This window comes from Oryctolagus cuniculus, chromosome 4 (genome assembly GCF_964237555.1).
Source record: "Oryctolagus cuniculus chromosome 4, mOryCun1.1, whole genome shotgun sequence".
NCBI lineage: Eukaryota > Metazoa > Chordata > Mammalia > Lagomorpha > Leporidae > Oryctolagus > Oryctolagus cuniculus.
Window position 1 is genome coordinate 88358134 of NC_091435.1, and position 26330 is coordinate 88384463.

A 26330-nucleotide genomic window follows, 5' to 3' on the forward strand; every position below is an offset into this window, starting at 1 on the left:
CATTCAGACTTGCACCAAATGGTAGAGTTAGATATGTGCCAGGGGATTCCAATTCAATCCCATCAAGGTGGCATGTACCAATGCCATCTCACTAGTCAAAGTGATCAGTTTTAGTTCATAATTGATCATAATGATAGGATTAAGTGTCAAAGGGATCACATAAACAAGAATAGTGTCTACTAACTGACAGAATTAAAAAGGAGAAAACAATCCAACATGGGAAGCGGGATACACAGCAGGCTCATAGAATAGCAGATGTCCAAAACATCACTCTGGCCTCAGAATCAGCCCTGAAGGCATTCAGATCTGGCTAAAAATCCCATGAGGGTATTTGAGGCATGGAAAACCAAGACACTCTGGCAAAAAAACAAAAACAAAAACAGGTCATCAAAGAAGGAGGTTCCTTTCTCTGAAGGGAGGAGAGAACTTCCACTTTGAATATGACCTTGTCTAAATATGATCAGAGTCGGTGAACTCAAAAGGCTTCCATAGCCTTGGCAACTCATGAAAGAGCCTAGGGTGGTTACTGATGCCATAAACAAGAGTGTCAATTGTTAAATCAACAACTGGATTCTCTGTGCACTTACTCCCCATGTAGGATCTCTGTCCTTAATGTGTTGTACTATGTGAATTAATGCTATAACTAGTACTCAAACAGCACTTTATACTTTGTGTTTCTGTGTGGGTGCAAACTGTTGAAATCTTTACTATGTATATATACTAAATTGATCTTCTGTATATAAAGATTATTGAAAATGAATCTTGATGTGAATGGGATGGGAGAGGGAGTGGGTGATGGGATGGTTGTGGGTGGGAGGGAGGTCATGGGTGAAAAAAGCTGTTATAATCCAGAAGTTGTACGTTGGAAATTTATATTTATTAAATAAAAGTTAAAAAGAAACAGTGGATGAAAGAATGTCTGTCTCTGTCTCTCTCTCTCTCTCTCTCTCTCTCTCTGTCTCTCTCTATATATATATCTCACTTTCTGTAACTCTGCCTTTCTTTCAAATAAATGAAATAAATATTTAAAACAAAAAATTCCAGAACCATGTTGCTGAATCTGTGGGAGTTGAAAAAGAGCCTTTGAAGCAAACAACAAGGTTGAATTAGACCTCTGATTGGAGAGCTGAAGTAATGGATTCAAAAATTGGTACCAGGAGTGGGAGATTCAAGATGACCAAGTAGAGAAATGCAGTGTTTACCTGCTCCTCCACTAAGATACTCCAAAGCAGCTATGTCAAGGGTGAGTACAGCAGGAAGAGAACCAGGGATAGTAGGAGAGAAGTAGGAATACATTGGGGTATCTGTAAAGAGCACAAAGCATTGTCAAATGTCCTGGACCAGAGTCTTTGTGTTCCCTGGGAAAGGGCGAACAAAAGATTATAGGCAGAGGCCGGTGCTATGGCTCAATAGGCTAATCCCCTGCCTGCGGCACCCCAGGTTCTAGTCCCGGTCAGGGTGCTGGATTCTGTCCTGGTTGCTCCTCTTCCAGTCCAGCTCTGCTGTGGCCTGCGAAGGCAATGGAGGATGGCCCAAGTCCTTGGGCCCTGCACCCGCATGGGAGACCAGGAGGAAGCACCTGGCTCCTGGCTTCGGATCAGCGAGGTGCGCCGGCCACAGTGGCCACTGGGGGGTGAACCAATGGAAAAAAGGAAGACCTTTCTCTTTGTCTCTCTCTCTCTCATTGTCCACTCTGCCTGTCAAAAAAAAAAAAAAAAAAAAAAAGATTATAGGCATAGCCTATTGGTGGGAACTCTTACCCCATTATCCTTGGAGAGGTATCCTGCTCTCACAGACCAGTATCTCAGTGAGGAGCACTCCCTGGAAAATTCAGTGCTTCTGGACTTCACAGAAGGGGAAGCTAAATTGTTACCTAGGAAAGTTCCTAGGTTAACTCTATCACAGGTTTAGATGGGTTCCTATATGCCACTTAGTCTGTAGAGACTTAGAGCTCCTACACACCAGGGATGGCTCTCACAATGAGGACAGAGGGTCATTGTGGAGTAAGTCAGTGCTCTGAATTGTGAGCACATTTGTGCAATTGAAGTGTGCTGTCACAGGCACCACGGCTCACTAGGCTAATCCTCCGCCTTGCGGTGTTGGCACACCAGGTTCTAGTCCTGGTCGGGACGCCGGATTCTGTCCCGGTTGCCCCTCTTCCAGGCCAGCTCTCTGCTGTGGCCAGGGAGTGCAGTGGAGGATGGCCCAGGTGCTTGGGCCCTGCACCCCCATGGGAGACCAGGAAAAGCACCTGGCTCTTGCCATCGGATCAGCGCGGTGTGCCAGCCGTGGTGGCCATTGGAGGGTGAACCAATGGCAAAGGAAGACCTTTCTCTCTGTCTCTCTCTCACTGTCCACTCTGCCTGTAAAAAAAAAAAAAAAAAAAAAAAAGAAGTGTGCTGTCACCTTGAGCTTACTTTAGCTCACTTGGGCACAGAGGAAAGGTGGGACTCTGAGCACACTCCTCCTATTGACTATTGCCAGAGGTGCTTCACCTGGCCCATCTCCAGTGTTAGTCTCACCCTTTCCCCCATCACAGTGGCTGGATTACTTTGGCCCCAATGAGTACACACTGCTGGAGCTCAGGTTCTTACCTGCTCTACCTGGCCCAGCAACACCTCACCATTCAGGACTTCCAAGAGAGCTTGTACTGTGCCTAACTACACAATATTATGGCATGCTGGATTCTCTGGTCTAGAAAAGCAACACTTCTCCCAGGCATAGCATGGGACTCAGAACTCCATGTGGGTGAAATAGTGGGTACAGGAGTCCAAGCAACTGGGTCATCTTCCAGTGCTTTTCCAGGTGCATTAGAAGGGAACTGGATTGGAAGTAGAGCAGCTGGGTCTTGAACTAGTACCCATATGGGATACCAGTATTGCAGGCAGTGGCTTAACCTGTTATGTTAAAACAAAGTTCCTGCAGAGTGACTTCTAAGATCAGACATATTCATAATTGTGAAAAACAAAATTAAATACCTTGGGATAAATTTAACGAAGGATGTGAAAGATTTCTACAATGAAAATTACAAAACATCAATGAAAGAAATAGAACAAACACACAAATAGAAAAATATTCAATGTTCTTTTTTTTTAAAAGAATTAATATCATCAAAATATCCACACTACTCAAAGTCATTTGAACATTCAATGCAATCCCAATGAAAATTTCAAGGACATTAATCACAGGATTAGTAAAAACAATACTGGCTGGTGCCGCGGCTCACTAGGCTAATCCTGCACCTTGTGGCGCCGGCACACCGGGTTCTAGTCCCGGTCAGGGCGCTGGATTCTGTCCCAGTTGCCCCTCTTCCAGGCCAGCTCTCTGCTGTGGCCAGGGAGTGCAGTGGAGGATGGCCCAAGTATTTGGGCCCTGCACCCCATGGGAGACCAGGATAAGTACCTGGCTCCTGTCGCTCCCCCTCTTCGTGGAGGAACAACACAGGACCCTGCGCTGTTCTTTCGTCTGCTCGGCCCTCCCCGGGTTTGCTGCTGGTTCTTCCCGGGTTGGCTACTATCCCTTCCACCTCCATGGAAGGGCAGCTCCCCCTGGCCACATTCCCCACTTCCGCAGGGGAGCGGCACACCGCCGGCCGGCTTTCTCGGGGGCTGCACAGGTGTTCCCTCAGATGTTCCCTTTAGATGTTCCTGGTGCATGCCGTCTCTCTCCTCCTTTATAGTCCTCCTCTGCCAATCCCAACTCGGCTGCCCACACGCCGAGTACGCTGCTCTCCTCCAATCAGGAGCAAGTCCTACAGTTTATTGGTTGAACTGGAGGCAGCTGTACAGAAGCTGTTTACTTCTCTCCCAGCGCCATATTGTGGGAGAGCAGATGCATAGAATAAGTCTTAATTCCAGTAACTCAGTCCAGTCCGGGCTGCTCCCCACAGCTCCTGCCATCGGATCAGCGTGGTGCGCCGCCCGCAGCGCGCTGGCCGTGGTGGCCATTGGAGGGTGAACCAACGGCAAAGGAAGACCTTTCTCTCTGTCTCTCTCTCTCACTGTCCACTCTGCCTGTCAAAAAAAAAAATACTAATACACTGTTTCATCCCCTAAAGTGTGCAACAGATGGGACTAGAGTTCCAGCCTAGAATTACATCTGGCTCTCTTACATGGGTGGCAAGGACCCAGGAAATCAAATACTTGGACCATCATCTGCTGCCTTCCCCGGAGCATTAGAAGGAAGTCAGATGAGAAGAAGAGTAGCCACCACTGGAAACAGTATTCTGAAATGGAGTGTGGATGCCCAAAGCACCAGCTTAACCAATTGTGCCACAATGGGCACCCCAGAACTTTTATATATACTAGGAAAACTTAATTGAAGCCTTACTGCTCATAGTAAGGAATTAATATTTTATTATGAGGTGATAATATATTGTTTACTTATTTTAAGTATTTTATTTATTTGAAAGAGTTACAGAGAGAGGCAGAGACAGAGTGCTGGGTTCACTCCTAATCAGTTAACTAATTTTGTTGGCATGGCAGAGACACAGAGAATCTCTTATTCAGTAGTTCACTCTCCAGTTGCCTGCTTCAGTTGGGCGGCACCAGGCTGAAGCCAGGAGGGAGGAACTCCATCTGGGTCTTCTACATGGTTGACAAGGACCCAACAACTTAAGCTATCATCTGATGCCTCACAGGGTGCCCATAAGCAGGAAATTGCAATGGTGTTAGTACTTGAACCCATGCACTCAGATATGAAATACAGGTGTCCAAAACAATGCCTTAACTGATATGCCAAATGTCTGTCCCTTGTAAAATTTTTTAAAAACACTTATTTGTTTATGTGAAGGACAGAGTTATAGAGATGCAGAAGGAGAGAGAGAGAGAAAGAGAGAGAGAGGTCTTACATTGGCTGCTTTGCTCCCCAAATGGCCACAACAGTTGGAGCTGGGCTGATCTGAAGCCAGGAGCCTGGAGTGTCTTCCTGGTCTCCCATGCAGGTGCAGGGACCCAAGGACTTGGGTCATCTACTGCTTTTCCAGGTCATAGCAGAGAACTGGATGAGAAATGCAGCAGCTGAGACTTGAAGTGGGGCTCATATGGGATGGCAACAATACAAGCAGTGGCTTTACCCAGTACTCTACAGCACAGACTCACCTACTTAAAGTTTTTGAGCAAAGAGAGGGACAAATAAGTTTATTTATAATAGTTATAAGGATGAACAGAAAATAAATTTGAAGAGATGCATTATGGATATAGTGAAACTCTTTATAAATATAATTCCTTCATGAAACTAGGATTAGGGGAAATACTTAATGACTTGAACTGGGATAGTAAAATTGGAATAATCAGTTCTGGCTTGAGTTGCAGGAAATTTAAGAAATTAAGTGTTCAAACCGCCAAGGTGGAGCATGCACAGGCAGCTGGCTCTTGGAATGTCTGTTCTCTCTGTGGACCCGACAGGCTAGTGGGGTGGAACAGATCCTCTATACCACATGACCATGGGAGCCTTGTGTTCTGATACTGTGGGAACTTTGTGATTGCATGGTAGGGCACAGTGTGTAGCTGGGTCTCCAGGCAAGCTGCTTAATTATACCAGACCTTTAAAGAAGAACTTATTGTTTTCAAGCTATTTAAAACTGTTAAACAGGAGGGAATCCTCCAAAACTCCTTATATGAGACCTTAGTTACTAAACCTGAAAAATATGCAACAGAGAAAGAGAACTATAGACCAATATCCCTGATGAACATAGATGTAAAGTTCCTCAACAAAATACTAGCTAATTGAATGTAACAACCCATCAGAAAGACCATTCACCCAGACTAAGTGGGATTCATCCCTGGTATGCGTGGCTGGTTCAATATTTGCAAATCTAGGCTGGAGCCACAGCTTCCTAGGCTAATCCAATGCCTGCAGTGCCAGTACCCCTGGTTCTAGTCCCAGTTGGGATGCTGGGTACTAGTCCCAGTTGCTCCTCTTCCAGTCCAGCTCTCTGCTGTGGCCCAGGAGGACAGTGGAGGATGGCCCATGTCCTTGGGCCTTGCACCTGCATGGGAGACCAGGAAGAAGCACCTGGCTCCTGGCTTCAGATTGACACAGCGTGCCGGCCATAGCAGCCATATGAGGGGTGAACCAACAGAAGGAAGACCTTTCTCTGTCTCTCTCTCTCACTGTCTAACTCTGCCTGTCAAAAAAAAAATATTTGCAAATCTATAAATGTGATATGCCACATTTACAAACTGAAGAATAAAAGCATATGCTTATCTCAATAGATGCAGAGATAGCACTTGATAAAATACAACATCCTTTTATGACGAATATCTTAAGGAAATTGGGTATGGAAAAAACATTCCTCAACTCAATCAAGGCAATTAATGGCGAACTCACAGTCAACATCATATTGAATGGGGACAATTTGGAATTATTTCCATTAAGATTCAGAGCCAGAAAAGGATGCCCATTTTCATCATTGCTATCCAAAAGAGTCCTGGACATTTTATCCAGAGCTATTAGGCAAGAAAAGGAAACCAAAAGGATACAACTTGGAAAGGGAGAAGTACTTACTAAGGAGTGCACATTTTCCTTTCTAATAGGTTTTCAAACTTGTATTTGTTGAGCACCTACCCTGTACTTGGTAGTCCTCTAAGTATTCTACTTAATACTTACAATAACCCAATAAAGAAGGTACTTGTTTTAATTACTGTATTACAGAATGAAAAACAGGCAAAAGGTGGAGAAGTCCATAAGTGGGCCAAGGCCATGCAACTATTAAATGCCAGAATGTTATTTTTGGTGCAAATTGTCTAGCTCCATGCCCTTAACACAAACATTTTAGTCATCGTTTTTCTCTATGTGTGTGAATATTCTTCTGAATTATCTGCTTGATTTATAAGTACAGTGTTCATTTATAAGTACAAATGTTTATTAATTAGCCCTATAACATTTTTATTAATGTGCTTTATAATGTGATAAAATGAATCTTTGCCCGTTTTAGAATTGAAATAATTATTGTGTACTTTCATTCTTTTTTTTTTTTTTTTGAAGGGAGATTTAGTGCGAGAGAGAGACAGAGAGAAAGGTCTTCCTTCTGCTGGTTCACCCCCAAATGGCCACTATGGCTGGCTTGCTGCGCCAATCCGAAGCCAGGAGCCAGGTGCTTCCTCCTGGTCTCCCATGCGGGTTCAGGGCCTAGCGCTTGGGCCATCCTCCACTGTCTTCCCGGGCCACAGCAGAGTGCTGGACTGGAAGAGGAGCAACCGGGACAGAATCCAGCACCTCAACTGGGACTAGAAGCCTGGGTACTGGCACCTCAGGCAGATGATTACCGGCCTACTTTCATTCTTTAAGGTAAATTTTAAAATAAATTTTTGAGTCCCTCAAGAGTCTTCTTAATTTTAATTTGGAATTATAGGAATTTATAGGTTAATTTTAGGAGCACTTTCATATGTACAATATTTAATTTTCTCCATAAACACAAAAATAATGCTTTTAGTCCATCTTATATCATTTGTGTCCATTTGTATTATTACATTTTCTTTCTTTTCCAAAATAAATTCTTTGTTAAGTGAATTTCTATTTTTTGTATATTGTAGATAATATCTAATACAACAGTAGGATACAACTAATACATAAAATTTTAATTTAAATAATTGCTATTACAATTTTCAATTTAATCTTGAATTGAGAATTTCAGCTGAATAATTCTAAAATTTTTCATTATATTGTTTTCAATGTGGTTAACTTTATAATTTTTAGTTAATGCCAGCTCTGTATGGCCCCTTCATTTATTTTCTAGTTTGTTTCATATTTTGGTTTCTTTTTGGTGCAAAATTTTTTTTTGATTTATATAAAGGAAACGAATTTCATGTATTTCATATACACAGTATTATGAACATAATAATACTTCCCATCCAACCTTAAATTCCTCCTTTAATCCCACACTCCCTCCTCCTCCTTTATTTTTCTTTTAATTTTTGCAATGAAATACTTTCAATTTATTTGATAATCATAAACTTAACTCTCCTTATATAAATAATTCAACAAGTAGTAAGTAAAAAGACCACTAATTTTTAAGAGTATATACAAAGGTTCTATACAATAATCAAATCTCAAAATGTCAATTTCACTCATATAACATTGCATTTTTTTGTGCTCTGTGTATTAATTACCACAAATCAGAGAAAACGTGATATTTATCTTTTGGGGAATGGTTTATTTCACTGAACATAATAATCTCTAGTTGCATCAATCTTGTTGCAAACAACAGGATTTCATTCTTTTTTCAGCTGAGTAGTATTCCATAGTTAATATATGCCACAATTTCTTTATCCAGTTATAAGTTGATGGGCATCTTGATTGATTCTATATCTTATGGTATTGTGAGTTGAGCTTCTATTAACATGGGGGTACAAGTAACTCTTTCACATGCTAATTTCAGTTGATTTGAGTTAATTTCTAGGAACGGAATGGCTGGATATTCATCAGGTTTCTGATGAATATCCATAGTGTCTTCCATAAATGTTGTACTAGTTTACATTCCCACCAATGGTGGATTATGGTACCTATTTCTCCACATCCTCTCCAGCATTTGTTATTTTCTGAGTTTTGGAAGATAGCCATTTTAACTGATGTGAGGTGAAACCTCATTGTGGTTTTCATTTGCATTTTCTTGATGACTAGTCATCCTGAGCATCTTTCCATGTCATCCTATGAAAAATGCCTGTTTACACCCTTAGCCCATTTTTAACTGTACTGCTTGTTTGTTGTTGTAGAGTTTTTTGAGCTCCATAGATATCCTGGATAGTAATCCTTTATCAGATGTATAATTTACAAATATTTTCTCCTATTGTTTTGGCTGCCTCTTCACTTTGTTGAATGTTTCCTTTGTTGTGCAGTAGCTTTTTAGCTTGATGTAGTCCAATTTGTCTACTTTTACATTCATGGCCTGTGTTTCTGGGATCTTTTCCAAGAAGTCTTTGCCTATGCTAATGTTTTGCAGTGTTTCCCCTATGATTTCCTCCGGTAATTTTATGTTATTAGGTCTTAGATTTAGATCCTTGATCCATTGTGAATTGATTTATGTATATGATGTAATACAGGGGTCTTTTTTCATAATTCTGCATTCACAGATCAAATTTCCCCAACACCATTTGTTGTAGAGATTTTCCTTTCTGCAGGGTGTCAATTTTGCTTCTTTCTCAAAGATTAATTGGCTATAGATGTGTGGATTAATTTCTGGGGTTTTGGTCTATTCCATTGTTCAGCATATCTATTCTAACACTATTGCTAAGCTATTTTGATTACAACAGCCCTGTAATATGTCTTGAAATATGGCATTATGATGCCTCCAGCTTTATTTTTATTGCTTAATAACATTTTAGTGATTCAGGACCTCTTGTTATTCTATACAAAATTTAGAGTTATTTTTCTCAGATTCAAAAACATCTTTGGTATTTTGATTGAGATTGCATTGAATCTGTAAATTGCTTTGAGTAGTATGGACATTTTGATGGTATTGCTCTAATCCATGAACACAGAAGATATTTTTCATTTTTTGTGTCTTTCATTTCTTTCATTAATGCTTTGTAGCTTTCATTATAGTGATATTTCACATCATTCATTAAATTTGCCCAAGGTATTTTAATTCTTTTATAGCTACTGTGGCCGGCGCCATGGCTCACTAGGCTAATCCTCCACCTTGTAGCGCCGGCACACCAGGTTCTAGTCCCAGTCGGGGCGCCGGATTCTGTCCCGGTTGCTCCTCTTCCAGGCCAGCTCTCTGCTGTGGCCAGGGAGTGCAGTGGAGGATGGCCCAAGTACTTGGGCCCTGCACCCCACGGGAGACCAGGAGAAGTACCTGGCTCCTGCCATCAGATCAGCGTGGTGTGCTGGCCGCAGCGCGGCAGCCGCGGCGGCCATTGGAGGGTGAACCAATGGGAAAGGAAGACTTTTCTCTCTGTCTCTCTCTCTCACTGTCCACTCTGCCTGTCAAAAAATAAATAAATAAAATAAAAAAATGAAAAATAAAAAAAATAGCTACTATGAATGGTACTGATCTCACAAGTCCATTCTTAGTCATGGCATTATTTGTGTATACAAATACTATTTTTGTGTATTGATTTTTATGTCTTACAATTTTGCCAAACTCTCTTATGAATTACGATAGTCTCTTAGTGGAGTACCTTGGTTCCTGTGTGTATTGGATCAGATAATCTCCAAACAGGGATAATTTGACTTCCTCCTTTCCAATTTGTATTCCTTTGATTTCTTTTTTCTTGTCTAATGGCTCTGGATGAACCTTCTGAACTATATTGAATAGCAATGGTGAGAGTGGGCATCTTTGGTTCCAGATCTTGGTGAAAATGCTTCCAACTTTTTCCCATTCAATATGGGTTTGTCATATACTGCCTTGATTGTTTTGAGGTATGTTCCTTCTATAACCAACTTGCTTAGGGCTTTTATCACGAATAGATATTGTATTTTTTCTTATGTTTTATCTGAATCTATTGCAATAATCATATAGTTTTTGCTCTTCCATTTGTTAATGTGATATATCACACTTATTGATTTGCAAATGTTGAATCATCCCTATATACCAGGGATAAATCCCACTTGGTGTAGGTAAGTGATCTTTTTGAGATGTTGTTGGATTTGATAAGCTAGCATTTTGTTGAGGATTTTTGGATTTATGTTGATCAGCAGCGTTGTTGTGAAGCCCTTCCTTCCTGTGGAGTCACCAATGTGAAGCAATATTTCCTCAAACCATCATAATTTTCTTTGGAAATTCCTGTGTAAGGGCAGCAATTGTGGTGCAGTGAGTTAAACTCCCACTTGCAATACCAACATCCTATATGACAGCCAATTTGATTCCCTGCTACTCCACTTCTGATCCAGCTCTCTTTTATGTGTCTGTGAAGACAGTGGAAGATGGCCCAAATACTAGGGTCCCTGCAACCCACATGGTAGACCCAGATGAAAGCTCTTGGCTCCTGGCCTTAACTTGACTCAGTCCTAGCCTTTCCAGCCATGTGGGGAGTGAACCAGGGGGTGGATGATCTTTCTTTGCCTCTATCTCCCTCTCTCTCTCTCTGCCTCTTCTTTCTGTAACTCTGCCATTCAAACAAATAAATCTTAAAGAAACAATTCCTGTGGGACTTTATGTTTTGGATTAAAAATGTTTGAGGGCCATTATTTTTACAATTACAACCCTATGAATATTCTGGAAAAAAATGAAAGGGAGAGAATAAAGTTTTTGTAACTCTTTAATAAAACTTGGTGACTGGGGGGAAGGCATTTAACATGGTGGTTAATTTGCTTCTTGGAACACACACAGCCCACATTGGAGTTCAAGTGTTGGCTACTCTGCTTGGTAAGGTGCAGCCTTGAAGGCAGCAGGTGATTATAAAATACTTGGGTCCCTGCCACTCATGTGGGAGACCCAGATGGAATTCTGAAGTTCTGGCTTCAGCTTAGCCCAACTTTGGCTCTTGGAGAGTAAACCATCAGATGAGCGATGTCTGTTTCTGTTTGTCTCTATCTTTTTGCCTTTCAAATAAAATAAAAATAAAGAAATAAAGATTAAAGAAAAGATTTTGTTATTGTTCAAGAGATCATACAAAATTTACTTATAACATTGTTAATTGATCCAAATTACCATCCTATGATATTTCTATTTTCAAAAATCCTTCTCATTACATGCTCTTTCTATGGAAAAAAATAACCTACTTTGAGTACATTTAAACCTTATTGAAACTGAGTGATTTTTAGTTAAACATCCTAATAAGCCTAAAATCATTAAAGGTAAAATATCAAAAAATTCTTTACTTAGTATGACCTTTTTAACTACAGAACAAGATATTATAAGCCAATAAACTAAAAGACTCAGTGGGGAAAATATTTTCCTCCAAGTAGTTTGTATCATTAGTCATTTGAACTTCATATACATAGCATATTAAAAGGTTGCCTAGTTATATTTGAGTAAATATCCCTTGGTGGCTGTCCAATTCCATCATTTTTGGCCTGTTTTTCTTTTATACTTGAAAACCAGCACTTTGAAACTCAAATTTTATTAGAACTCAAATGATAAACTGTTTTTTTTATAATGGCAAATTATTTTTTCTTAACAATTTTCAAGAAAAATGTTTTTATACTTGTTATTTGAATACAAAGATAGTCTGTCTCATTTTACTAGTTGATATACCACAATTAGAGATTGAAACTTTAAATGATGAACAGTAATCACATGTATATATAGTTAGACCAATAAGATATGTGATTCTATTGAGAGCACTGGTAGAGGAAGCTGTTCTCTATTCTTTGCTCTGCAGTAATTATCTGTATAACCAGATTAGCCACTTTCCCCCTCAGACTTTAGTTTTATTATATAAACAATAGAGACAATGTCAGGCGCTATCTGACCTTTTCATTACCCTTAATTAGTAGGTAGATGAGCATATAATATAAGTATATTGCCTAACTGAAGAGAATAAAACATTTTTTTGAAAATTCAATGATCATAGTTTTTGAGTGGGCAAGATTTCAAGTTTGCAGGCAATTGCATGGAACATTTAGCACACTGTTTTAGCTATCAAATTTACATGATGAGATTTTCCTGGAATAAAATCTACCTAAATAAATTTCCAAATTACTCTGAGATTCTAATCTGATGCTTATAAATTATTATACAGACACAAGTGTTTGGGAGTCCAAGTTATTTTCACAAGTTGAATTGACATTCAAAAGTATGCCCTGGTCTCAAACCAGTCAGCTAAATGGACAATTACATGCACAGGATTATTATTAACCCCTTTTATTCAATATGCAGACCACCAAAACATTTGAATAATAATCTAATATTTGACATTGTAATTCAATTTAGACCTTTCTTAAAAAAAAAAAAAAACAGTAGACATAATGACCATCCTAGTGAAAACGTAAAGGTTAAATAGGCTCATAGAAATCACTTTCTGGAGTTGACGTGGTCCTCTGACACCCAGAGATCTATCATATAAACTGGAGATCAAAGTAGATCTCCAGCCCAAAACATTCTACCTAATTGAAGAACAAGAAAATGGTAACTACTCTCCTATTCCTAAAATTATAGCTGTATTGTTTGAAATCTTTTGCAAGATCTGTATTTTTGTGTCTGGTATGATCATTTCAAAGTCACCTGAGGGGAATAGAATAAAGTGAGTACTATACCAGGTGCTTTTCTGGCTACTTCAAGATGGGATAAAGTGATAATACAGTGAAACAAACACAGAATATTCTAATTACTGATCCCTTTTCCAAAAGAATTTTCAGTTCTTGTTGTCATAAGTGATAAACAGAAGTAATATAGGCTCAAATACTTTTGTTAGGAATTTGGTCCTTACAGTTTAGATATGTCCTTACAGAGTTTAGATAGATAATTATAAATAACGTAAGACTCTTTGAGACTACTACTTCAACTGATAAAATATATAAGGATAAAGTGATGTGCAAATATGATAATATTGAGTTGGAATGATAATTTTATCTTACCCAGATGAGACATTCTTGGCAATTGTACTGACTATTGCTCAAAACTTGGATAAATGTAGATAATTCCATGCTTTGCTTTGATAATTTCTTTCAACTCTGGTCCTTTGGTTGTAGGTCACTGGTTGATCTCTGAATTGCAACTTGGATAGGATCTAGGTATCCAAATATGAGATCTGGTACTCTTTCTCCCTCAATTCTCTGAGGTTCAATCCTTTTCATGCTGGTCTTTACAGACAATAGATACATTCCAGTTTACTTTCTGCCACCAAGAAGGAGCTTATCTTTTAACAGTTCAAAAGAGTATTTGCTTTCACTCTAACAAGGGAGTCTACCCCTTGGAAACACAACATTCTCTATGGAGAAGAAGAAAATATTATTCTCCCTGAATTCTTCCCTTGCAAATATAAGGTTGGACTGAGATGCCATGATGAGAATAAATTAGCAAATGATAGAGTATAGAGAAGGGTATTCTAAGCCCAGGGTATATAAGTAAAAGCTCTAAGACAGAAAGGAATTTCAAAATATTTGAGGAACAAAAAGGAAAGTACAATCATTTGAACACGAAAGATGAGGAGTAAGTTGGGAGAAAAAAATGATTGGAGGAACAGAATAGAAGTTTTGCATAATTCAGGGCCATGAAGTAAAGGGTGAAAGTTCATAAGTTCATATTACTCAGTATAAATGAACTGGAAAATATGTTAAGTCTTTAGGGATCACTATTAGTGATATGAGATTGCTTATAATATTAATAGATAAGTCTAATGTAATAAAGAAAGTTGATAAGGAGGATGTAAAAATAGAAGAAGGAACAACTATTTAAAGAAGTTAATGTAGTAATTCTAATGCAGGAATATGGCCTCTTAGATTAAAGTGACTTCAGTGGAGTGTATATTTTATATATGTAAAACTGGTGGAGGGAAAGTTAGTCATATTTGTTGGTAAATTGATATTTTCCTGGGGTTATAATTGAAGAGGGCACTTCAACTTGACAGGCTTATGAAATATGATTAAAGACCTTAAGATATTTTATATTTTATTCTGGGGCCAAGAAGAGAGATCTAAGATAGGGATATATAAGTTTGAAGTCCTTTTTATACAGAAAAAAATTTACGGCTACAGGGATGGATAAAGAGGACAAGTTTGAAGTAAACAGAGAACAAATAAACAAATACAGAATAATGCTAATGTTCAGAATTTGAGTAGAATTCAGAAAAAAGGAGTCTGAGAAGGAGAAAAGAGAGAAGCCAGAAAAAGACATCATCAAAGAAAAGGAAAGCTATAAAAAATGAATTTATGTCTTTCTTTAATTCTCTCTCCTTCCTTCCTTCCTTCCTTCCTTCCTTCCTTCCTTCCTTCCTTCCTTCCTTCCTTCCTCCCTCCCTCCCTCCTTCCCTCCCTCCCTCCCTCCTTCCCTCCCTCCCTCATTGTAGGTCATTGCTTTCTTCTTTCTTTTTTAAATTTACATATGAATTCCTTCATTCCTTTCTTCTCTTCTTTTTTTTTTAAATTCACATATGAGAACATACATTTGATTTAAATATCTGGCTAATTTCACATTAATAAAATGATGTCTTCTCCTATCCATTTCATTGCAAGTATCAGGATTTTATTCTAAATTGCACATTATTCATATTCCATTTTATGTTTACATCATGTTTTCTTTATCCATTCATCTGGCAATTTGAACCCAAGGTTCATTTCATATCTGACTATTGTGATTAATACTGCAATGATCATGGGAGTGTAATTATCTCTTTGATGTTCTGACTTCATACATTGAAATCAAAAAATAATAGATCTGAACTTACTAGAGACTGTGATGGGTGAGAGAGGGGGAATTGGGGCAGGTTAGATAACATCCACCAAAACATGGTATGAAGGGGCCGGCACTGTGGTGTAGAGGATAAAGCTGCCATCAACAGTGCCAGCATCCCATATAGGTGCTGGTTCAAGACCTGGCTGCTCCACTTCTAATCCAGCTCTCTACTATGGACTGGAAAAGCACTAGAAGATGGCCCAAGTCCTTGGGCGCCTGCACTCACATGGGAGACCTGGAAGAAACACCTGGCTCCTGGCTTAGGATCAGCCCAGCTCTGGTTGTTGCAGCCATTTGGGGAATGAACCAGCAGATGGAAAAATCTCTCTCTCTCTGCCTCTGCCTCCCTATAACTCTGTCTTTCAAATAAATTAATACATCATTAAATTATGAAATGAAAACCTAGCATAGGCCAGACAAATGTTAAAAGAAGTCTAACAATAAATTAGAAACATTAAGGAAGCAATCATAATATTATGAACATATTTGGAACATTGCCCTTGTTTTCCAGAATATTTTAATTTTTCTGCCTGCCAAACTTTTAAGTGCATTATTTAAGATACTTTGAATTTAGGCATGTAAATAAGACTTTATCTAGAGTTCTGTGTGTGTTGGGAGAGCAGTAGTTTGGGTTTCTAATTTCTTATAATGAATAAAGAACTTTCCCATATTCAGTTGATTATCTATGAGAGATAATATAACAGGAAATATTTGTTCCTTATTGTTGCAGTGGATTTGTTCCTGAGAGGAGGAGTGTGGTGGGGGCAAGAGGCGCGGAGTCACCACACAGACCCCGGAAGCTGGGTGAAAGTGGGCCAGAGGCGAGCAGCCTGCAGACTCGTTTATGTCAGTTGGTACAACAGCTTATATAGCCAAGACAGCCAATCTGGTCAAGGGGCGGTTTATGCCCTATCCAATCACAGCCTGTTGCCAGGCAGGCTCTGAAGCCATCCAATCACAGCCTGTTGCCAGGCAGGCTCCGTTGTCAGGTGGGTTTCAAAGTCATTCCTGAGTAACTGAGCTTACTTGCCAGCGGCCATCTTGGCATGGCCTTCTCATTCCAACACACCTTATGCTCAGAATATACCTTTGAATATATTTACCTTTTCCTTCTACTGAATTGGATTTTCAGTTTTACAGTCTATTCATGTACAAATATTGCTCATCTATGAGTTACATATGTAATCTATTTTTCTAATTTTTAAATACACCAAAATAAAATTGAAACAGCCTCTCATTTCCCATCTGTAATTTCATATGAGACCAGCATTGAAAAAAAATTGTACCCCTCTTGTTTTAGAGATATAAAATAACAGTAATTTATGTTTTCATTCTTATTTCCACTTGTCAGATTTGGTATTTTGAATTTTATATAAGTAAACTAATATGAAGTCCGTATTAAGGAGGCATTTTCTCTCCTCCTTAATTGTATGCCTTATGAAATCAGGTTGTACATTTTTGAATTTTCCCTTACGTATAGATTAACTAATAAAGGCAAGTTGTAATTTTATGCTTTTGTCATCCAATTATTCCAGAATTGCTATCATGTGACCTTCTCAAATTAGAGAATTGAAAGAATAAATAAACAAGAAGTTCATTTACTGAGATATTAATCCTTGATCCTGAAGGCTTCACATCTAACTTCTCAAAGTTGATGGTGTTATTATCTTAAATCCTTATACCCTTGCTGTTTACCTAAATCTGCTAATTTATTAAGGATTATGTATCAGAGAAAAATACCCTTAGGGAATTCAAGAAGTGAGACAATCACTCTGGAAAATTTAGAGTGTTTAAGCCTTTAACAACACCATGAATGCATGGCTTCCAGGATATGAGTCAGAGGACTGACTCATATATCCATTTTTGGGTATCTATCACGTAGATATCCTTGTTCTATCCCATGTCTTATAAGGTTCTTAAAATTTTGAAAAAAGAAAACAATTTTTTGTCCTTTCCAGAAATCGTTACAAACAAAATGAAACTATGCCCATTGTAAATGAACTATAGATGAAATGGTACTAGAATCCTTGCCTGAAGAGCCAGAAACAAATGGCAATGCCACATTTGTATGTCAAGGAGGAATAATATTGGGCTTAGAACTGAAACACTTGGGTTCCAGAATTTGACACATACTATAGGCATATATATATACTTAAATTTCTTAATAATGTATATACACATATAATGTTTATATATGTATAATAATGTATATATACATTTGTACATGTGTATATACATATATTATGAAGAAATTTTAGGCTACTGAGTTTCTTTATCTCCTGGGTAGCTACTTGATTCCAAGTGACTTGACATTATTGATTTTGGAATCTTCATTTATGATCAGGGACAAACATAAATTATCTTGTTATTCTTCTCTGGTTGAATACTTGACAAAAAGAAAATAAAAAAACTCGGGTTTTAAATATTGCATTATATAGTCTAATTATGTTTCTCTTCCCCTCTCCCTTGTATTCCTACTTTGACACCTAACCATGATTTTATAATTGTAGAAGATGAGGGGAAGTGATGGGACCTCATGAACAGGGTTAGTGTCTTTGTCAAGGAGGACCCAGAGTGCTTGTTGACCCCTTCCATCAGGTAGAGACATGTTAAGAAGGTACCAGCTGTGAACAGGTCCACACTAGACACCAAATATGCTGGTACCCTGATTTTGAATATATCAACCTTCAAAGCTATGAGAAATAAAGTTCTGTCTACAAAACACCCAGCTTATTGTATTTTTCTTCTGGCATTCTACATGGACTAACACACCAGAATAATAAAAAAATTTTCAGTGTAATAGTGTGGTGAGTAACTTATGACGTTACCATAATTTATGGCATTTTGTAATAAACTAAAGCACTAGTTTCTGATCCTAGAATCACTTTAAAAGAATTAAAAAATTACTTTACCCATTTAGTCTTCTGTACCTATGAAGAAAAGAGCAATATGGGCAGTAGATTGTAGCACTTAAAGAGCATTTCTAGCATCCTAGGGCTTTTGATGGGTAGCTCCTAAAATGTTCATGGGATTCTATTGTTCACACATTGAATGTTCATAAACTGGGAGAAGGGATGCCCTTCTCTGGTTATGATAAATATTGGTTTATAGATATTTATAACTACAGAGATTTGTGAATCTCAAATAAATTTTTAATTATTAAGCTATAACTTCAACTTTATAAAATAAGAGGGTTGGATGATCTTTTGATTATCTCCAAAGGAGTAGTGGAGTATTTATGGCAAATGTTATGTCATAATTGAATTTGAACTGGAGGATAAATGATAAGTAGTAATAAAACAGATGAGGAGAAAAGCAGAAAGCAGACTCACAAGGGAATATTTAAAAACAGGATATCAAAGTGGATACAAGCACGGTGTCTGTAGAACAGTAAACACTTCAGTATGATTAATGATCATTCTCCATAACTTTGATCAAACGTTAACAGAGATTCCTGTGAGATCCGTGATGGAACTATTTAATCCAAATCCCTGGATCATTTAATCCAGTACTGTTCTTGGAATAAGATGGTTTCGTTCAGATTTGTGTTGATTCTTAAAGCATGTCATTTTGGTGCTTTGCAAAGTCTAAGACATTGGACAGTGGTTTTGTTCTGGTTTTGTAATTTGATGTTTGGTATCTTCACTACTCCTCATGTCTGGTCCTAGTTTGAGTAGAAAAAACTTAGACTGAATTTTTCCACTGAAAATTGTTTTTTGTCATAACTTTCTGTTACAAAAATTATGTAAACATATACATAAAGGAAAAACTTGCTGTCTTTGTTTTAAAGTTTTGGTTTTATTTCTCCGAATTCAAATGAAATATTCAGTGAAAATTGAGCATCAACCAAATTATGTTAATCAGACTAGCCAACAATGATTCATCCTACTCATGGAAATCAGTTTGGGTGTTCCAGTATTTTGTATAATTGCTTATCTTTTATATCTTGACCAAGTATTCTGAACAACTACTATTTCCGTAAGCTAGGTTTACCTTTTGATTTTAGCTGAGAAAAGAAGAACTGCCACTTTTATTTTATGGTATGTGCATGTTCACGATGGGATTTTAGTTGTAGTTTTCTCCCTGTTAGTACCATCATCACATTTTCAGACATGGAAAGAACCTTACAGTTACTAAGTATGTCAGCATCCCAACCCCAGTCATTATACGGATGCAGAACTGAGTGCAAAGAAAAACCAATTACCAGATGATGTTGGCTCTGGTTTTGGTCCTGTCACATAATTCTTGATAATCTTCATTTGTCTAAGTGTAATAGTGATGAGACTTCTAAAATTTTCAATGCCTCAGGGCTCCATTCCATACAGGCATTTTATGTGCTTCACATAATCCAGTTCAAGACATTAAAGTCTATATCTTAATGAGCTTTAGCTTTTGTTTCTAATCCATACATATTCCTTGATCTCCAGATGAACGTATCTAGGTGTCTAATCAACATCTCTAGCTAGTTATAAACAGACATCTTCAACTTTCTGTTATGAGTTAAATGTTTGTATTTCCTCAAAATTCACACATTGAATTCCTAATTCCCAAGGTCTTCAAATTTTCAGGTGAGACCTCTGATAGGAAATTAATGTTGATTAGGTAAATCTACATTGATTTCATAATGCCATTAAGAGAATTGGAAACACAATCTCATTCCCGCTCCCTACCTACTATGTATTCACAGCATTTGGGATGCAAACAGAGAAGAATGCCTCTTCAAAGCAGGAATAGTATCCTACACAGGCACCAGAGATACTGGTCCCTTGATTAGACTTCCTAGCCTTGAGAATAGCGAGATAAAAATGCCTGCTGCTATGTTAAGTCACTATGTCCATAGCAATATGTTTTACCATTTCAAATTGGTAATAGATTATCTAAAACTGAATCTGTATTGTCTGATAAGTATTTGCTCTTCTTCAGGCCTTCCTCATCTGAGTGAATGGAAATTTCATTCTAGTTGCTTATGCAAAGATAACAAAGAAAAACTTGGTGTCAAATTGATCAAATACTGACACATTATAAAATCCAATCAGTCAAAAGTATATCCAGGACTTGAGCATTCTCATTACTTCCTCTATAATCACTCAGTTCCTAGGCAGTACTACTTTTTACCTCTTAAAACTTCAATGGAATACTAGTTGATCCATCTACCTGTTATTGCCTCTTGAATTCTTCTCAAAGCAGTATTCATATTTTTCTTTGAGATGAAATGTCAGCTTACAGTATGTTTTCTTTTATTGATCCCCAAAGGGTTGTCACTTTGCTTTTCATCTACAAAGTACTGTGTGTGTCTATATCCCCTCTTTTAATCCCATCTTCCTGACTCCTATCACATTCAGGATCACTTATAATATTTCTATTTTATTAGTCTTGGCACTGTTTCTTGAATATTCCAGGCATCTCCCCTCCTGTTCCCTCTGCTTGGTTGAATCTTATTTGAATGTCTTTTCGGTCTCTGCTCTAATGTTGCCCTTTGTAAATGTAGCACCTACATACTGCCTTCCCTTCAACTCTGCTTTAATTCTGTCTATAGTACTTGTTACCACCTTGTAGTCTGTATTTACTTATTTGTTTATTGTCTGTCTCCCCCTACTGGACTGATCCATAAACACAGATACTTTTCTCCATTAATGCTCATCAGTAGCTGGAACTGTACTTTCACAAGTACTTGCTCAGTAAATATTCACTGACTGATTGAATTTCTCTCCATTATTCTACATATTTATACTGTGTAAGAAATGACTTCCCTTTCTGTATGCTCAAATCATACTTACTTTTCAAGGCTGTTTATATGCAAGCATCCTATGCACTGGAAGTTATATTAGTCCTTGGAATATTGATAATTCTTTATAAATGTAATGTGGTTAGCTCATTTAGTGTATACTAAGTAAGCATATATTTACATAGTAAGTATAGATTCTTCTCAACCTATGATAAGATTGTATACTGATAAACTCATTATGGGTTGAAAATACCATAAGCAAAAATGCATTTAATATACTTATTCTGCTGAACATAATAGCTTAACAAGACAGCACACTGCAGAATACCAGTTGTTTACCCTCCTGTTTGCTGTGGCTTGCTGATGTCACCTATCAGTAGTCCAGGAAACAAAATAAAAGTTCAACATATCTATTCTGTTGAATGTTTATGCATATCATTTTCACACCATTGAAAAGTCAAAATATTGTAAGTTGAACAATTACAAGTCTGGACTGTTTGCGCCATCTATCCCCTTCTCCTTCTACTCCAGATACTAAGTCATAGGAGCTCTTCAATAATTGCTTTGGCTGTTGCTGCTTTATTTCTTAGATTTTTATATGGCTTGTTGTTATATAAATTGGTAACTAAAGTATCAACTCAAGTATCACATATAAACAAGCCAAAGATGGGAACAAGGAATTCAATTTGTGTCACTCACACAGATGGCAGGGAGCCAAGTACTTGAGACATCACTTGCAGCTCTCCAATTAACTGGAAGCTGGAATCTGAAGTGAACACAGGACTTCTTTGCCCACTGTCTTGGTCAGTTCAGCCTGTTATAACAACATACAACTGACTGAATGGTTTAAAACAATAGATATTTATTTCTGAAACTTTTGGAGATTATAAAGAGCAAGATCAAGGTGCCAAGAAACCTAATGTCTGACATGGGCTTGTTTCCCATTTCATTGTCTTCTAGCTGTCATCTGACAATGTGGATGTGGTGAATGCTTTCCACACCCACCTCCCTGTGAGGACTTTAATCCTATTTCTGAGGACTCTATCTTCACAAAAGAATCTCCTCCGAAAAGGCCTCACATCCTAATATCATCACCCTTGGAATTAGAACTTTAACATAAAAACTTTAGGTGAACTCAGTTTTTAGACCATAATGTACATCTCATCTAATATCAAATCAATCTAAGTTTCCATCTTCATAGCACTGATATACTATGGGAAGTTATATTTTGAACTGTGTTTGTTATGCGTATTTTCTCTCCTTTTCTTTCTCACCTGTTGCCTCCTGTACCAGCATAATCCGTGTCATACACATCTAGGATACGGAGTTCATAGAGAGCTTGAGCCTTATTTCTATTGCTGTGCTTGTTATGCCTGAAATGGGCACCAAGAAGAAACTAAATTAACACTTATTAAGGTTTTTAAAAGCTTATTACTTTGCTTGGTTTTTAAAAATCATCACTATTTTGGTTTATTATTCTTCAGTAGCAATATTTCAAAGTTTATGATTTGCTCAGGATTTCTTGTTGCTCATTCCTTCATCATCTATTCAAGTAAAGAAGGAATGCACAGTTTCTAGAGCACGTCTTTAAAGGCGAGTCCAAAAATGAGCCGATATTGATGGATAAGGTCACCTGTAGCCCATTACATTTGTGAAAGGCTGAACTGAGTTCCTGAAACTTACATTCCTACTCTTCAAGCATTTTATGCTGATGCAGTTGATGAGCATTAATAGTTTCAAAGAGGGAGTAGTCTGACAATAATCCATGAAATATTTAAAAATTACTAGTCTAGGGTGGGAATATACAGTAATATTCCAAGTCACTCAGATTTAAGAACCTTGGTATTTTGTGGTGTATGTGGTTTTCAATGCTTTATTATATGTACATTTATTAAGATCTTCATGAGACTAAGAAAAAAAGCCTACGTAAACATATAGAATTGACACCATGGAAACATATCCAGTTTGAAGGGTTTTATACTTAGCTGTCTGGATGTTTTTCCATTGTGGTTGACGTTTGCTGAAGACAAATGGAAATATCTTGTTTTAATAGGAAGCTTTCTGGGTTCCTTCCAAGCAGAAGCAAGCTCTTCTTGCTTTTAACACTAAAGCCTTCTATTTCTCTTTCAACAATATGTCATTTTCTTCTTTATATTATAGTTTGCTTCATTACTCATGAGAAATGTATATTCTTACTAAGCTCTGTATTTTTCATCACTTCCTATTGTCTCCTATAATTTGATGTACATAGAAATTATTCAATATATATTTTTGGCATATATAAATAACAACCTGTGTGTATACATTTTCTCTTTATACTTTCAGAATCAACATTCCTAGGGAGAGAATAACAATAATTAACATTTTAATTAAATATCTTCCTTCAAGAAAGGCAAATTCACATAGGATCATGCCAAACAGATAAACAGATTTCTAGGAAGCTGAAATGTCTGCCGAGCTCCCTATGCGTAAGTTTTTAATTAATAGCATGATGTGTTTAGTATTAATCTACAAACAACTGTAGGAAAGTCCAACAAAATATGTGAATCTTTTATTTTAAACAATTTCTTCATTTATTTTTATTTTATTTGAAAGTGGTGGGGGGGGGGAACAGGGGAGAGAGAAAGAAAGAGAGAGAGAGAATGTTCCATTTGCTGGTTCACTCTTCAAATGCCCACAACAGCTAGGTCTGGGCCAGGTCAAACTGGGAGCTGAAAATTCAACATAGGTCATTGGTATGCATTGTAGGAACTTGAGCACTTGATCTATCAGTTGCTTTCCTCCAAGGTGAACATTCATAGGAAGCTGTAATCTGAAGCAGGGCTGGGACTTAAAGCTAGGTCCTTCCCTATAGGATGTTGGTGTCCCCAGTAACATTTTAATCCCTGTGACAAATGTCTGTCCCTGTAAATCTCTTTTCTACATTATGGTATAATGATAAGCAAGATATTTATAAAACATTTGGATATAGAAGTGTGGAATATGAATAGAATCATGTACAGTCACTTACAGTGACTAAAAACAGGTCTAAAGACTGGAAATTTAAGGACACTTTTAGGAATGGCAAGTTAATTTAAAAAAGTCGGTGATAATATTTATGCCTCTGAAATGTCTAATGCACATCATAGTCAGGTGATTTTAGTTATTGTGAATTCCCCATACTATAGAACACAGACTTGGGCATACAGAAAAGTCTTTTCTGTGAAATTCTTATTGACCTATTGTTGGATATAAAGCACAATGAAAATATAGTGAAGAGGCATGCTAGAAGGAACTGAGGAGATATAATATGTTTCTTTTTGGGTTTTCCAGTCTATATTTTTGTGCCATCACTGTATGTGTCCAACATTATTTGCTTACTTCTTTAATTATCATTTTATATTGTTTGTTTCTTGGTATGGGTTGATGCAGGTCATATAAATTTTCCTACTTTTTAATTCTACACTTAAAATAATATTATAATTGTGGTAAAATACATATATCATAAATTTACCATTTTAACCATTTTATGCATGCAATTCATTGGCATTAAGTACAATCACATAATACAACCATCACCACATCCATTTCCAAAGTTTTTTTTCTTCCTATACTGAAAATATTACCTATTAAACACTAAATTCTCATTCATCCTTTCATCCATGTCCTGGTATCTGAATTCTAATTTACATGTTAATGATTTTTGACTACTTTTGATATTTTATACTAGTGGAATTGCAAAGTTTATTTTTTCCACTGATTTATTTAATTAGTATAGTAATGTCCTCAAGATTTATATATGTTGAAGCATGTGCAAGAGTTTCCTTTCCTTTTAAGGCTGAATAGCATTCCATCATATGTGCATGCCACATTTAAAATGTGTATATTTTTAGCATCTACTATGACTGAATAGTGAGAAGCTGCACTGATCTCAGAAAGATAACAGAAAAACAAAAGAAGGACCATTTTCCCGGGGACAGACTGACAGACGCTTTCAGCGGAGAAGTGACAGAACAGAACAAAGACTCTGGGGCAGAGAGGAAACAGGACAAACCCACTGACATGGCCAGCCAAGCCACTAGCCAGCACTGCATCCATTCAGCTGCTGTCATCTGGGATATGCCATCTTCCCCAGACAAGGTAGGAAGATTGCTGTGGTGCCTCAACACCACCAGCTCAAACTGGGGCTCTGAGAAGCTGCTCTGATCTGAAAAGTGAAATCACATTGTCTTGTCCCCTCCCTACCAAGTCTCAAAGTGCCAGTCTCAGATGGGTTTCACATGGTCTTCGCAGAACTGTGGTCTGATTCAGCAAATAGCACACATTCACACAGCTACCAAAAGCAACAAGAGTTAGAATCAGAACAATTTATAGGGCAGTGGGCTGATCGCATGCATTCTGCAAATGTGGGAATTCTGGTCATAAGCCCTGAACCTGTGCTCGCTCAGTCTATGTAATCCAGGGGCTTCCCCCTCAGTTTATTGGGGCTAGCACCAACAACAGTCCATAGAAAATCTGATCCTGATCTGAGGTTACTTATAGACACCATTGATATTGATGAAAGCAAAATAAATCGCTCAACTGTTATACTGCTGGGCTAGCATAGAACCAATGCCAAAGCAACAAGACAAATGATACCCTGAATTCCATCTAAACAATATTTTTTTAAAAAATAAAACCTACTCCATAAATAAGGAGGAAGCATTATACCACATCCACACATCAACATAGGAACACAAAAAATTTGAATAAGCAAGGTAGGATGACACCTCCAAAAGAACACACTAGTTCTCCAGAAATAGATACTGATTTGAAGGAGATCTATGAAATGCCAGAAATGGATTTCAAAGTACTGATTATAAGGAAACTCAATGTGAGAAAATATGGAATATTTAAACAAACAAGGAAATCAATAGGTGACATGAATGAAGAATTAACTATAGAGTTGCAAACCATTAAGAAGAACCAAATCAGCCTGGTGTTGTGATGTAGTGAGTTAAACCACCATGATAGCACCAGCATCCCATATTGGTGATGGTTTGAGTCCCAGCTGCTCCATTTTTGATCCAGTTCCTAGCTAATGTGCCTGGAAAAGCAGTGGAGGATGGCCCAAGTGTTTGAGCTCTTGAACCCATGTGGGAGACCCAGAAGAAGCTCTTGACTTCTGGCTTTGGCCTGGCCCAGTCTCGGCTGTTGTGGTCATTTGAGGAATGGACCAGCAGATGGAAGACCTCTCTCTCCATCTCTCCTTTGCTCTCTCTGTATCTCTGAATTTCAAATAAGTAAAACAAATTACATTTAAAAAGGTCTAAATAAACATTAGGGTGCAGACCACTTTTTTGTTTG

At 37.7% G+C, this 26330-nt stretch overlaps 1 long non-coding RNA gene across 3 annotated transcripts in view; it reads left to right on the plus strand.

Moving 5' to 3' along the window:
• Positions 1-855: 855 nt before the first annotated feature.
• LOC127482920 (uncharacterized) overlaps positions 856-26330 on the plus strand; it is a 102737-nt gene continuing 77262 nt past the window's right edge. For 2 of the 3 annotated variants that reach the window (XR_007908841.1, XR_007908842.2), the window contains exons 1-6: positions 856-1243; positions 4058-4337; positions 6988-7290; positions 16011-16269; positions 23331-23473; positions 24878-25124. This is a non-coding gene — a long non-coding RNA (uncharacterized lncRNA). The remainder of the gene's footprint in view (positions 1244-4057; positions 4338-6987; positions 7291-16010; positions 16270-23330; positions 23474-24877; positions 25125-26330) is intronic. The other variant, XR_011388362.1, reaches the window with a different exon arrangement.